General features: G+C 39.9%; 1 protein-coding gene across 1 annotated transcript in view; it reads left to right on the top strand.

Moving 5' to 3' along the window:
* Positions 1–3,445: 3,445 nt before the first annotated feature.
* Positions 3,446–15,084, top strand: part of LOC143855019 (DnaJ (DUF3353)) — a 38,563-nt gene continuing 26,924 nt past the window's right edge. The window contains exon 1 of the mRNA XM_077365177.1: positions 3,446–3,582. The gene's annotated coding sequence lies outside the window, so the exon portion shown is untranslated. The remainder of the gene's footprint in view (positions 3,583–15,084) is intronic.

The raw sequence follows: 15,084 nt of genomic DNA, 5'->3' as shown, positions 1-15,084 counted from the left end.
TCTGAATCGTAACTTAAATGGACAGAAGCCCGCATGACAGTTTTATTGTGCTATTTACAAAACTACCCTCTAATCTTGTAAACTTGAAGTATTATTTTAGGGGTATTTTAGTAAAAATAAGTCATGCATTTTTTCACCCGTGCCTGCCTTTCTAAGTCTCGAGTCACCATCTTCTCTAACCATTGAACCTAAGTCCTTAGCCGGCTGTGTTGCAGTCGCCATGTCGCTTGTGTTAAATATATTTGCGAATTAGGGGGAAAAGGGAGAAACTTAAGGAATAGATGACAAAAAGAAGTAAAATAATTCTAAAAGTAGATGATGGTGTGTTGATCTTTCCTGATCAAAATATCTTTCCTAGAGAAGTTTTCAGTGGAAGATGAGGTTGATGAGGTTGTAGAACAAAAACCTCATTTTCGAAGGAAAAGTTTCCATGAATACATTTTCTTTGCATTAAAAATGACTAGGGCGTCGATGGATCCGCTTCATATGTGATTTACCTATGTCCTAATCACAATCCATTCAAATCCCTTATCGGTCGAATTGGATTCGAAATGTTCTTCAGATCATACTTCCTATTGGATTCATAAAGTTCTTTAAATGTCTCAGTCACGATCCATTTCAAATTGGACCGTCCATCGGAGTTTCCTAGTAGGTTTTAGAGTATGCACAATTAAAATTCTCGTAAGAGGTGCAGATTAGCAATGGGTTAGGAATTTGGGGTCCATAGTTAGAGAAGGAACTGAAGGGGTGAATCGAGGCTTGAGAAAGATGAATGACACAATAATAAAATTAGAAATAATTTGAAAAAAAATGCATATAACTTAATTTTACTAAAATACCAATGAAATTTATACACATAATTCTAAAAAATTGGAGGGTATTTTGGTAAAATAGTATAATAAATAGGGGTTACAGCAATCTACTTTGGATCAGATCCACCTATGTCTCGGTCACGATCCAGTCAAATCCCTTATCGGTCAGATCGGATTCAGAGTGTTCTTCAGATCCTACTTCCCATGTTCCAAGCACGATCCATTTCAAATCGGACCGTCCATCCATCAGAGAGTCCCAGTAGGTCCTACTAAAATTGTACGCAATTAAAATTCTAAAACGAAGTTTGAATGTTTTGTCCACTATGAGTAGAGCACAGTCTTTCGCTGATCATAAGATATCTAACAGCTCCCAAATGACTCAGAGCTCTAAGTAATTGTGCAATGATGGAAACCCATGAACGAAGCTGTTCACCAAATGAAATTCAAAATAGATCTTTTGAATATACAAATGAATAAAAATGTGATTCTGTTTTTTCTTGACTAAAAGTCAGAGATTGCAAATAGAGAGTGAGCTAATTATTTGCAAACTTTTAAGTAATGTAAGTTTCTCAACTCAATAATCATAACCACACATACTTACAGAATGAAGTTTTTACAAATAACCATGCCAGATTGAAACTAAAAAAAGGAATGGAATGGAATGGAACACTAAAGATTGCAAATCATTAGAATGGCCTGTGAAACCATTCAAAAAAATAAAAATAAAAATAAATCAGAATGGCCTGTGCGATCCAATAGATACTCCGAATGCCACAAGGCATATGTAAGTATGATTCAAATACAAAAAAATATATTGCACAATAGATATAGGGAAGTGATATTTACGCCCCTTTTCATCACCAGGGACACCTGGTGCCAGTATACCAATGACTAAAGGGGGCCTAATGTACTTGATGCCAGAAGAATCTAGTGGCCTTGATTGCCACGTACACTGGCGCTGGGTGTCCCTGGTGATGAAAAGGAGCGAAAATATCACTTCCCTAGATATATCAGTTAAGGAATATCTATCAATACATGGACATAAAACACCCAAAAACTAGAAGCCAGAATAGTCAATAGAACAATGCCCAAAAACCCATCATAAAAAATATATGATTTTCACAAAGTTACTGGCCTTGTCAACCAAGTCATATATCAATACATGGAATATATCAGTCACGAAATATGAATCAATACACGGACATAAAACACCCAAAAACCAAAGTCATCTACACACCCATCCTAGAAGCCTGAATAGTCAATGGAACAATGCCCAAAAACCCATTAGCAAAAATCAAATGATTTTCACAATGTTACTGCCCTTGTCAACCAACGAAAATCATTAAAATTACTGACTGTTACAAGAGAGGGAAAGAAGTTGAGCGGATCAGATTCTCAAATTCAGTAAAACAAAAACCGGGACACAAAAGAGAGAGATGGGAGAGAAAAAGAGATAGAGGCATTACGGTTATGGTCCATATGAGGACGCTTCTTCGTTTCTTTCTAGTTATTGTGGATGCATCACATTAAAGACAAGGATTGTGACCATCGACGGAATGTAGTGGCCGAGTGGATTAGTGTAAGGGTGAGCAACTAGCGATGACATGAATGGAGTGGCCTAGTGGATTATGGTTATGAGAAGAAAACTATGGAGTAAGAGGAAGAAATGTATTGATCGACGAAAATGGAGGAGACAGGAAAGTGAATCACGAAATCGCAGAAATGTGAAATTTATTCGCTTTTACAGAAATACCCTACACATCACAAATGTTATTACATTCTTTATAAGGGTGTTTTGTAAAAACAAAAATAAAAATAAAAATCGGAATGAGACTATCCATCGGATTTTCTTCGCATGTCTGGATCCGAAAAACTTCGGAGGTTCCATTGCTACCCCTAATAATAAATCTGATGTAGGACTGTCCTACGAACTTTTGTTGGTTGTCAGTATCTAGTCCGAAATTATTTTGGATACTATGATAAGGATACAAAATGTATCTCTAGATTAGGTGTGCAACTCGGGCCAGGTTTGGATCAGGTTGAGGCCAACCCTAGCCCAACCTGAGATAGCATCCTGCAACCCTAACCAGACCCAATCCGAGCCTCGGGTCGTGGATGATCAACCCTAACCCAACCGGTCTAACCTATTTTTCTCAAAGCAGGTTGAGTTGGGTTTGGGTTAACCTACGGCCAAACAGAAAAATACTAAAAAAACATAACCCTAAGAAATCACGATAAAATTAGAGGACAAAAGTCGGGTTCAGGTCAGGTCGGATCGGTTTCCCCAAGGCGTCAACTCTCACCCCAACCCGGAATTGTATTGGGTTGGCTTTCCCAGCCCAAACTGAGCCAAAATCAGGTTGAACCTGTCGGGTTTGGGTTCGGGTTGAGCCTGACCCAAGTTACACTGTATAGATCCTAGTAATGTATCTAGATCTGTCCCTTTAAGTTCGGATTCAGATAGGCCATCGGACCGTCTGGGTCCATTGGGAATATCCACCCCTAAAAACAACCCATTTCAATTTTTAAAATTTTTGTAGCATCTTTATGGTAGGGCGGGGCCCACTATGGGGTAGGGCAATCTCAACCTCTTTTAAATAGAAAACCCTTGCATCGGGAGAATATTAGGCCAAAAAGTCCCTTCTGCAAGGCTTTCCTGCTTTTCTATCCGTTGGAGAAACAGCAAACTGTGCAAGAGACTAAAATTGAAAAAGCTTCACACGGGGCACAGAGTTGTGAGGGATAGTTTCTTGATCCTATTACTTCGTAGGTATGGTTTTCATCTTCACTTTCCCTGTCTTATTTTTATCTCATCATACACAGATTATGCAATTTTTTTGTTTATATATTTACTACTGCCTACAATAGAAAAAATGGATGCAAACCCACAAAGATGAAAGAATAATGACTCCTTTTGTATGTCTGAAATATTGTTTTTCTTCTCCCTTCTGCTTAGCATGGCTTTGTGTAGAATAGGACCGAGTGGATTGAATGGTTTTGAGCTCTGTTGGGTCATGAATTTATTGCCAAGATGAGTCTTATTGAGCTCTTTTGGGTAATGAATTTCTTATTGGTTCATTTTGGAATTGTTTTGTGAAGGGGCATGCGTTTTCTGCTATTGGTTCTATGAGAAATCTATCCAGCACACTTTCCTAGAAATGGTTTCATGCATTTACCCTTTTGGTCTGTTTTCTGATGAAAAATTGTGGACGAATAATGCCTGAAAATGATTTACTGTGGTTTATGTTGAATCATGGCCTGGAAGGCTTTGACAATTCACAATTCGAAGTGATTGATGGCCGTGTTTTGTGCTCCGACTGAGGTCTGGTCGTCGTTTTTCCTGTTTTGGGTTTCTTCTGTAAAACTGGTAAAAGAGAAGAAGAATGGAGATGTGTTATGTATCTATTAGGATAAATAAATTAGTTATTTTTTAATCTGGTAGGATATTATCAGTTTGGTAGGATAAGAGTTATTAGTTAGAAGGTTTCACTGTGATAAGGATTGTGGGTAAGTTTCATTGGCTTACATTCTTAGTTGGCCCTCGTTTTTAGGATTGGTCGTTTGTTCTTAGAAGGCTTATTAATTGTAACTTTCTATTATCATAATTAATGAAGAAACTTGTTTGAGAAAGTAAGTCTTGTGCACAAAGGAGGATTGATCCTTCCTTCGGAGTGGATCAAGAGGTTGATCTTCCCTCTAAGGAGATCAAATCCGTTACGAATTGATTTAGGTTCGTAACAATTGGTATCAGAGTAGCACGATCTGGGCCGTGGAGAAGAAAATTAAAGGAGTAATGGATCCGTGGGATGAGACGATAAGAGAGATCATAAGGCACCTAGCTTCCATGAATGCCAAGTTCAACAAGATGACACTCTCACTTGGAGTGAAGATAGAAGAGCCCCCATGTTTGAAGAAGTTGAATGAAGAGTTCAATGAGAGGATTGTCGAGAAGACTTGTGTGATGAAAAAGAAAGAAGAATCAGAAAAATGGGAGAAAATAAGAGAGAAAGAAAGCAGGTAGAAGAAAAAGTGAGGAAGACACAAGAGAAAGGTCATCGCCGAAGAGTCTACCGTTCCTCTTCCTCTCAATCTGTCCAACACAATCGAAAAGATTCTTACCGACAACCATCCGTCCATCAAAATATAAATTACTTCAAAAAAGCACAATTGCACAACCAAGGAGCTTCGATGAACGGCACGATGAAATCATGATGACTGATCGCAAGACGAAGAGAAGAAGAAAATGAGCACAAATGAAAAAGAAAAGGAAAACAGAAAGGAATTTCAAATGGCCTGCACAAGAAGATTTCATTTTTCACATATTGGTTTAATCTCCAACCTTGAGGACAAGGTTGATTTCAAGAGGGGTGGAATGTTACGTATATATTAGGATAAATAAATGAAATACAGGTGTGACAACCCAAGACGGGAGGGGGGGGGTGAATTGGTCAATTAGAAATTTTAGGCTTAATTAAGGGAAGATTAAAAATTAATCCATTTAATTAAGCACTAATTAGTCTAACCCTTGTTCAAATAGGTATTTCAATAAAAGCTAGGATTTAGACTTTCTAATCATGCACATTTAACTAACCCTTGTTCAAATAAATATTATAAATGCAATTAGGGTTTATATATTTAATTCAAGTGCATTTACTAACCCTTGTTCCATTAAAACAATAAACAAGTTAGGGTTAGAGATTACCAATCACCACACGCGCAAGAGAAGGAAAGAAGGAGAGAGAGACAATGAACACAAGATTTATAGTGGTTCGGTCTATCACAAGACCTACTCCACTCTTCACGTCCTTGCGTGAGTTCCACTATCTCGATCCTCCTTCAAGGTCGGATCAATGAGCCATTACATGACCAAGCTTTTCCATTCTCAATGGCCAAAGCGAAGCCCATCTGCACGAAGCCTTCGGCGAGGGGACAGACCCTCATAAGCCGTCTTCACCTTTCTTAATGGGCCGAAGAGGAGACCCTCGTCTTCACTTTTCCTAACGGGCCGAAGAGAAGACCATCTTCTTCACAATTCTTACCGGGCCGAAGAGAAGACTCTCAATGAAGAACAAAGAAAATAAAAACTCTCATGCCTCTTGATAGGCGGATTACAAATTTGAAAGCTCACAATCACTTCAAGAAAATACAAATGTAAAGCCCTATGGAGTGCCTCTTGATAAGATGTAGAAATGGAAGATCAAAGAGGTTTCTGGCTTTTGATTAAAAACTTGAAGCTCAAAGAGAAAATGAGATTTGATCTTTCTCAAATGTTCAAAAGCTTATAGAGATAGTTTTTTTTTTTTTTTTTTTGAAATGGTTATAGAGATAGGTTTTAATGATATATATATCGTGTATTTGAAAATATGACCGTTTGGGGTAAAACTGTAAATAACTGGCTTGAAAAATCAAGTAGAAAACACCCCAACGGCTAGTTTGCCCGACTGTCACGGTCGACCGAGCCACCGCGGTCCCCCTTTTATATTTTCAAATTTCTTACCGTCGCGGTCGACCGACCTCATGGCGGTCATCCGGCGAGCCTAACCTGTTAGCTCAAAAATTCGGCTAGAAAATCTATCTCGATCGACCGACCCACGGCGGTCGCCTGCCCAAACCCATGACGGATTGTTCCTGGATGTCCAGGGACACCTCCGGGGTTGCCCGGCTTGACCCGGTCCACCGGCCCGCCAATATCCGGCAAGTGCTGGATTTCCAGCTACTTTGCCACGGTCGCCCTGGAGACTCCCGGTCGACCTGGAGACTCCCGGTCGACCGGCCCTAGTTAAAATTCCATTTTTACTTTAAAGCTTAGGAGCTTTTGGGCCATGGTCTTTGGGCTAAAGTCCTAGGTTTTCAAACACATTTTAGGGTATGTTAATGGTTTTCCAAGATGTAAAATCAAGATTTGAAAGCTTTTTGAAAGTGCATTTTTACATAAAATCAAGATGACTCCAAATACATTCTAAAAATAAGAACCTTGAGTCTTCTTGGAATATCTTGGCTCCTTTGCACTTTCTTGGACTTCTTTGGCTTGAGAGTGAACTTCTTGACCTTGTTTGGCTCTTGTGACTTGTCCTCCTATCTTCAATGCATGTTGAGGTACATGAGTTGTTACCATGGCATGTTCAACTCCAAGCTCCTTCTTGATACTTGCTAGGAACTTGTGGGATCTTCACGTTCGAGCTTCTTGACTTGATCATCTTCAAATGAGGATGTCTTCACTGTAGGTGCAAGCTCTTGGTTCCTTTGCTCCTTGATCCACAAGCCATATGTTGTGAAGAGTTGTGTAATGGCGATTATGACATGAAATTCCTGTATACAACACAACACTTCAAGCCAACACATCAGTCCATAAATGCTAATCAATTTGATTTGCTAGCATCAAAACAAGAAGGTAAGGTGAATGATTAACCCATGGGAACCCTTGGGCTTACAATAAATTAGTTATTTTTTAATCTGGTAGGATATTATTAGTTTGGTAGGATAAGAGTTATTAGTTAGTAGGACTATCTGTGATAAGGATTGTGGGTAAGTTTCATTGGCTTACATTCATAGTTGGCCCTAGTTTTTAGAATTGGTCGTTTGTTCTTAGAAAGCTTATTAATTGTAACTTTCTATTATCAAAATTAATGAAGAAACTTGTTTGAGAAAGTGTGTCTTGTGCACAAAGGAGGATTGATCCTTCCCTCGAAGTGGATCACGAGGTTGATCTTCCCTCTAAGGAGATCAAATCCATTACGAATCGATTTAGGTTCGTAACAAGATGCAACATTTTGGAGAAAATGGTGCTTGCCACTTTGGTTGCAGCCTATATATATTTATAGTTATATTTACAATGAATGAATTAGAAATTCTGATATACATGGTAATGCATGGTACTGTACAATTTCGTAATGAGGAAATGAATAGCATTGATTTGAGTAATCAAATCACGTAAAAAGAGAAACAAATATATATTACATAAATTGCATCTAATCTACCATCTAAGAATAGAAGGTGAGATGAGCTTTGATTGGCAACAATCAGTTGCCTGTGAATGGAAGGCTGCTTTTGAATGGAAAGCTCTCTTTTATCACTCTCCCTCAAACTCATCGTGGGGACCACCTGTAGTTTGCTACGAAACCATACGAAGCACTTGATGGGAAGCCCCTTTGTAAGACCATATGCAATTTAGTCGTTGCTGTGAATGTATTGGCCTTGCAAGGCACCACAAGCTGCCCGTTCCCGAACAAGTGATAGTAGACCTCGATGTGTTTGGTTTGAGCATGAAAGATAAGATTGGGCATGAGGCATGTAGCACTGACATTGTCACAAGATAGAGTGGGACGGGTTTGGAGGCGAATTCCCAAGTCAGTGTGGATGGCATGAACCCAACATAGATCGGCGGTGACAGTAGCCATGGCCCGATATTTGGCTTCTGTCCTAGATCTGGCGGCAGATGGCTGCTCTTTGGAACACCATAGGATGAGAATTGGGCCAAGGAATATGGAGCCACAGTCGTAGAGCAGAGCACTGGTCATCAGGCGACCCTGCCCAAACAACATCTGAAAAAGCGTGAAGAGTGAAATCCTAAGAGGCATGAAAAGTAAGGCCGTGATCAACCGTGCCTGACATTCCGAAGTATGCGTTTGACACCTTCCATGTGGGTGGTCGTAGGTTTGTGCATGAATTGGCAAACCCGGTTGACAACATAAGAGATATCAGGCCTCGTCATTGTGAGATATTGAACAGCACCAACAACACTTCAGAAACCGGTCACATCAGATAGAGCATCTCTGTTAAGTGTGGAGAGTTTAGAGCCACTGATTGTTGGAGTGGAGACGGGCTTGTCTCCTGCCATATCGAAGCGTTGGAGGAGCTCAACTGCATTCTTAGATTGAGTCAGTGTGAGAGATGGCTGAGTGCGTGAAACTTCTATGCCCATAAGTAGTGTAAGTTGCCAAGATCCCAGAAAGTAGTGTAAGTTGCCAAGATCACACATGTTGAAGCACTGTGAAATATAGTCAATAAGAGAGGTAATGCCAACATCATCGCTACTAGTGATGATAATATCGTCTACGTATACACGGAGGAATATTGATCCATTGGCTGTGTGTTTGTAAAAGAGCGACGAGTCACTTCTGCTACACGAGAGACCATGGTTCCTAAGTGCAGAACTGAAGTGAGCAAACCAAGCACGGGAGCTTATTTAAGACCGTATATCGTTTTTTGAGATGGTAAACATGGGTGGTCCGGGTGGAGTCTCTAAAGCCAAGAGGTTTCGACACATAAATCTCCTCATGGAGATGCGCATGCAAAAAGGCATTGCTTACGTCGAGTTGTCGCAGCGACCAGTGATTGGAGCACACGAAAGTGAGGATGAGACATATGGTAGGGGCTCGAGCCACAGGTCTAAATGTCTCAAAAAGTCAATGCCCTGTTGTTGATGAAAGCCTTTTGGCAACAAGACGTGCTTTTTCATTTGAGAAAACCGTCAGCTCGTAGCTTTGTTTTGAAAACCCATTTGCAACCGACTATGTTGGCAATAGGAGGTGGTGGAACCAAGGAGCACGTATTATTGCGGAGGAGTGCATTAAACCCTGCCTCCATGGCTGCTCGCCAGTGTGGAAACTTAGATACTTGACTGTAGCAAGTGGGGTCCGGTGCAGGAGCATGAGTTACAAGAAGGCAAGAGGGTAAACGGTATTTGGTAGCAAGCTGTGCTTTGGGTTTACAGATACCATCCTCTAGACGGGTCACCATGGGATGTGTGTTGATAATAGGTGAGATGGCAACCAAAGGAGATGAAGCAACGGAGATGGGTGGCGAGGGATTGGAGACTGTACGGTAATTGCGGTCGTGACTCTGTTAAGTCCACTGAGGGCATACATGACCAAATCAGAGTTAGGAATGGGGCTTTGGGCGATTTCTAAAGCATCAACGATGGATTTGATGCGATTGAGACAGCCAGTGATTGAAAGAGATCCTTGACGCAGGTCGTGAAGTTCACTACATAGAAGGACAATTCGTGTTGTAGATTGAGCTGAGAAGGTAGACTCCAAGTTGCGCCAGATATCGCCAATTGTCGGGCTGTAGATTGAGCTGAGAAGGTAGCCTCCAAGTTGCGCCAGATATCGTCAATTGTCGGAAGATTGATGACTTATGCTAAGACGGATTCAGTCATGGTGGCGTTCAGCCAATTAAGCAAAGTTTGATCAAGTCGTTCCCAAGATTTGAACGTCGGGTTTGGGGTGGATGTGGATCCATCGGATGAGGGGTGATTGGATCCATCAACAAGCTTGTAGAGGTCATGGCTGTGCAAAATGGGAAGAAGTTGACTTTGCCAAATGAGGAAGTTGTTGCGGTCAAGCTTGACAGAAACAAGGTGGGTGATTTTGTTTAGAGTAGGAGTGAAGAGAGGTGGTAGGAATAGAAGACTGGACGGTGGAGGAAGACTCATTGTCAGCCATGGTTAGTAGCACAAAGGAGGGAAAAGTAATGAGAGACAGAGACCCATTAAAAAATAAAGAGCGATAGAGAGAGTGAATTGTTTGGCACTCAAGAAAGAGTGCCCTCTGTGATGCAGCATCGTGAAGAGAAATTGAGGAAAGTGGAGAGAAATAGACGAAAGGGGATAGAATTAGAAGAATAGGGGAAGAAGAGACGAAGTTAGGGAGAGAAGAGAATAAATCAGAAAAGAGAAGAAGAAAACCAGAATTAGAGGGGGAAGAATCAATAGTTAGGGAGAGAAGAGAAGAAATCAGAAGAGAGAAGAAGAAAACCAGAATTAGAGGGAGAAGAATTAATCTTTATTCAATAATCATTCAAAGTTAACAATAAAGCTATAAAGAGCCCTATAAATAGGCAAATAACAACCTAAAAGATAGAAACCTACTAAAATAAGAATTCCTAAAAGACTAAACTTCCTAATTCTAAATAACATGGAAAATAAAATCCTGGAAACTAAAATAACATGGAAATAAATTTCTAAAAGTCCTATTGGGCAAATATGCCTCTTATTGGGCTTACAATCTGCATCACTCTGATACCATGTAAAACTGCTAAAAGAGAAGAATAATGGAGATGCAACGTTTTGGAGAAAATGTTGCTTGCCACTTTGCTTCCTGCCTATGTATATTTGTGATTATATTTACAAATAATGAATTAGAAATTCTGATATACATGGTAATGTATGGTGCTGTCCAACCTAATGAGTAAACGGATAGCCATGATTTGAGTAATCAAATCACGTAGAAAAAGAAACAAATATACATTACTTAAATTGCATCTAATCTACCATCTAATAATAGGAGAGATGAGCTGTGATTGACAGCAGTCAGTTGCCTGTGGATGATAGGCTGTCTTTGAGTGGAAAGCTATCCTTTATCTTCTTCGTCTTCTCCTAACAACATTCTATGAAAGATGTTTGTTAAAATCTAGTTCATGGGAAGAGAGATGAATGGCAGAAAATGCAGAGAAAGAAGAGAGGGGAAAATACCTCCTATGTTTGGTACAAATAGACAGAATTTGTATTCAAGTAGGCTTCTCTTGTGTTATATATATAATTTTTTGTATTCAAGTAGGCTTCTCTTGTGTTATATATATAATTTATATCCTCAACTTCCAACACCTGAAGATCTCACTAAAGATATGCTACCAATTAGAAAACTGATAGACAATAATAGATGGACTCAAATCAAATGAACTTAGCACCTAAAAACCGAATAGATAGACTCAAATCAAAGTAAATTAGCACCTAGAAACCTAATAGATAGACTGAAATCAAACCAACTTAGCAAGCAAAAGTGTACCTACTAAATCCAATATCCTAAAAAATCGGAAAACTCAACCTACTCATCCTAGATCCGAAAAATTAGGAAACACTTGTTGGTATCATTCCACCCTCCTTGGAGGAAAATCTTATCCTCAAGGCTGGAAATTTGGAAACTTCTCAAGAAACACATGAAGCTTTTGCCAAACTTCCCACGTAGCCTCCTCTGGTGACATGTTTAGTGACATGTTGGAGCAACGAAGAAGTGCCTTTGTAACCCGAATGAGTGTGGCTCTTTGGTTTAAAGTCATGGGTATGCTCCCCATTGACACGAGTTCAAACCCCCCAGCCTTACCTGATGCGTGTGGTTTATGGGTGATTGTGTGCATCCGTAGAGAATAGTCTCGCCCTAAAATTTGGGGTGGGGATATTCTCTGTCATAAAAAAAATGAAGAAGTACCTTTGTTACCGCACCATGATTGTGCTTCATCGTTGAATTTTGGGAGATTATTCGATGCCACTACCTGTTGGCCCAGCCTTATTTCTGAGACAAGGAACATGAAAGATTGGGTGAATCTTTGATGCTTTGAGAAGCTCCATTCTTTATACTACTTGGCCTATTTTATGAATGACCTTGTATGAGCCGTAGAACCGTGGTGGTAATTTCATTGAGCTCAACATGGTGGCACTTGATTGTTCGTACGACAACATGCATGAATGAGCGATGTCCCCTATCCAAAATTTACTCTCTCTCAATGACAACCAGATTGATGTTCAATTCAGCGTTCCATTTGAAGAGTTTCCTTGAGGATTCTTAGGTTATCGTGTCTTTAGATCCTTTCAACCTTTTGATGTTGGTTGCAATATAAGAAGTAATCATAGGAGATGGTTGCCACATATGACTTCATAAGGGGTCTTCTTTGTCGACATATTTGTGTATCTTACATCTCATCTCGTTGTTAGCTGCATATTGTGTTTGATCCTTTTTGGAGAGATTAGATATCTCTCGGTTTTCAGCAAAAACCATATTAACATTCTTACCATGATATGCAGGTAATAGTTGATGTTCCTGGATATGTGACCATCTCTCTCTCTCTCTCTTATTGCGCTGGAAGGCGTCTCATTTGACTACAAATTGTTCAATGCCACGTTTCATTTATGTTAGGAATTAACAGTGCAGCAGACTAACAATACACAAAAGATAAACGAAAGATTCACACACAAAACACACAGATTAACGTGGTTCACCCAACCAGTATGGTATGGGCTACGTCCACGGCAGAGCGAAAAGCCAACAATTCCATTATTCTGAAGAAGAGATTACAAACCCTCACACCTCTCTAGGGTGGCTTCTGATATCATACCCTTTTTATATGGCGTTCTCAGACGTGTTACAATAAAGGGAAAAACCCTAATTCATGAAAGTACAAAACTACCCCCAGTATAAAAATACCTTAAAAAAATTCGAGTCGGGGGCTACCGCCCCCGAACCCCCCTACAACCCTGGCCCACTCAGCAGCGAGCGGGACCGCCACAGTCGGGGTAAATTGTATAGTACTTTCCAGATTTGACTTAGATCAGGCTTCACCAATAACAATCTCCCGCTTGAAGACTTATATCTGCATTTCCGCTGAATAGCTTCACTTCTCATGACTTACCGCTCTTGCATCCATCAATCATACATGAAGATCAATCAAAGTTGAGCAAAGGCCCAACTTTTCGCTGTCAATCACCTTTGTCATCATATTTGCAGGATTTTTGCTGCCATCAATCTTGTCAAGCTTCAGTAGTCCATCCTCCAAAACTGACCGAATGAAGTGATACCTCAACTGAATATTCTTAGTCCTCGAATGAAATGCTGAGTTCCTTGCTAGATGAATAACACTTTGACTGTCGCTCCACAGTATGTTGTTCTCTTGCTTTCTACCCATCTCTTCCATAAATCTCTGAAGCCAAATCATCTCTTTGCTAGCCTCAGTAATAGCAACATATTCTGCTTCTGTTGATGAAAGAGCAACCACCTTCTGCAATTTTGAAATCCAGCTGATTGCTGTTCCACCTACAGTGAAAACATATTCCATGGTGCTTCTTCCTCTATCTCTATCACCTGAATGGTCTGAGTCAACATATCCTTGCACATCTGTGTCAGCTCCCCCAAAGCATAAGCAATAATTGGATGTACCTCTGAGAAATCTGAGTATCCACTAAACTGCCTTCCAATGCTCTTTTCCTGGGTTTTGCATATACCTGCTGACAACTCCCACTGCATGTGCGATGTCCAGTCTCGTGCTTACCATTGCATACATCAAACTTCCAATAGCTGAAGAATATGGCACTTTTGCCATGTACTATTTTTCTTCCTTTGTTGACGGACACAGATCCTTTGAAGGTTTGAAGTGACCTGCCAATGGAGTAGCTACTGGCTTCTCCTTATCCATGTTGAACCTCTTTAATACTTTCTCGACATAAGCTTCTTGAGATAACCACAGTTTCTTCTGCTTTCCGTCTCTCCTTATCTACATGCCAAGAATTTGCTTGGCCTCACCCAAATCTTTCATGTCAAAGACTTTTGGACATATTCTTCTTGAGTCCATTAATTCTTTGCATAGTTGATCCTGCAACAAGTATATCATCTATATACAATGCAAGAATTATGAAATATCCATTTTCAAACCTTTGAAAATGAACACAGTGATCAGGCTGACATCTAGTAAAATTTGAAACTTGCATAAATTTGTCAAATTTCAAATACCACTGCCTTGGAGTTTGTTTGAGGCTATACAAACTCCTATTTAATTTGCAAACTAGATTCTCCTTCCCCTTGACTTCAAAACCTTTAGGTTGATGCATGTCTCTTCTTCAAAATCACCATGGAGAAAAGCAGTTTTAACATCTAACTGCTCAAGATGTAAATTTTCTTCAGCCACGATACTCAACAAAATACGAATTGAAGTCATTTTAACAACATGAGAAAATATTTTTTTGAAGTCAATACCTTTCTTTTGTGCAAACCCTTTTACCACAAGCCTTGCTTTGTACCTCTTCGTTCCCCTAATTTCATCTTTCACCCCGTATACCCATTTGTTGTACAATACCTTCTTTCTAGCTGGCAGGTTCACCAAATCCCAAGTCTTGTTTTGTTTTAATGAGGCTATCTCCTCATTCATGGCTTGCTCCCACTTTATTCTGAAATCATCTTGCATTGCTTCCTGAAAACATTCCGGCTCACCCGAATCAGTATACAAAACATAATTTAAAGCAGGAGAGTACCTTTCAGGAGGTTTAATCTGTCTTGAAGATCTTCTAAGAACAAGAGTTTTCGGTTTCTGCACTTGAAGATTATCACCATAACTCCTTGCAGATTCACCATCTGAATTTCCAAAATCATCATCTGAGTTTTCTGGAATTTCCTGCACACTAGGCATGACCCCACCTGCAGTCTCATCGAGTTCTAAAACTCTGTTTCACCTTTTCTACTTTGTTGTTGTCTATCTTTGTACATGCTTTTCTCATTGAATATAATAT

Source organism: Tasmannia lanceolata, unplaced genomic scaffold, assembly GCF_043159265.1.
Source record: "Tasmannia lanceolata isolate RefF3 unplaced genomic scaffold, GAP_Taslan_0.1 ptg000020l, whole genome shotgun sequence".
NCBI classification, from domain to species: domain Eukaryota; kingdom Viridiplantae; phylum Streptophyta; class Magnoliopsida; order Canellales; family Winteraceae; genus Tasmannia; species Tasmannia lanceolata.
The sequence above is the reverse complement of the archived record's forward strand: the minus strand, read 5'-3'. Positions and strand labels throughout refer to the sequence as shown.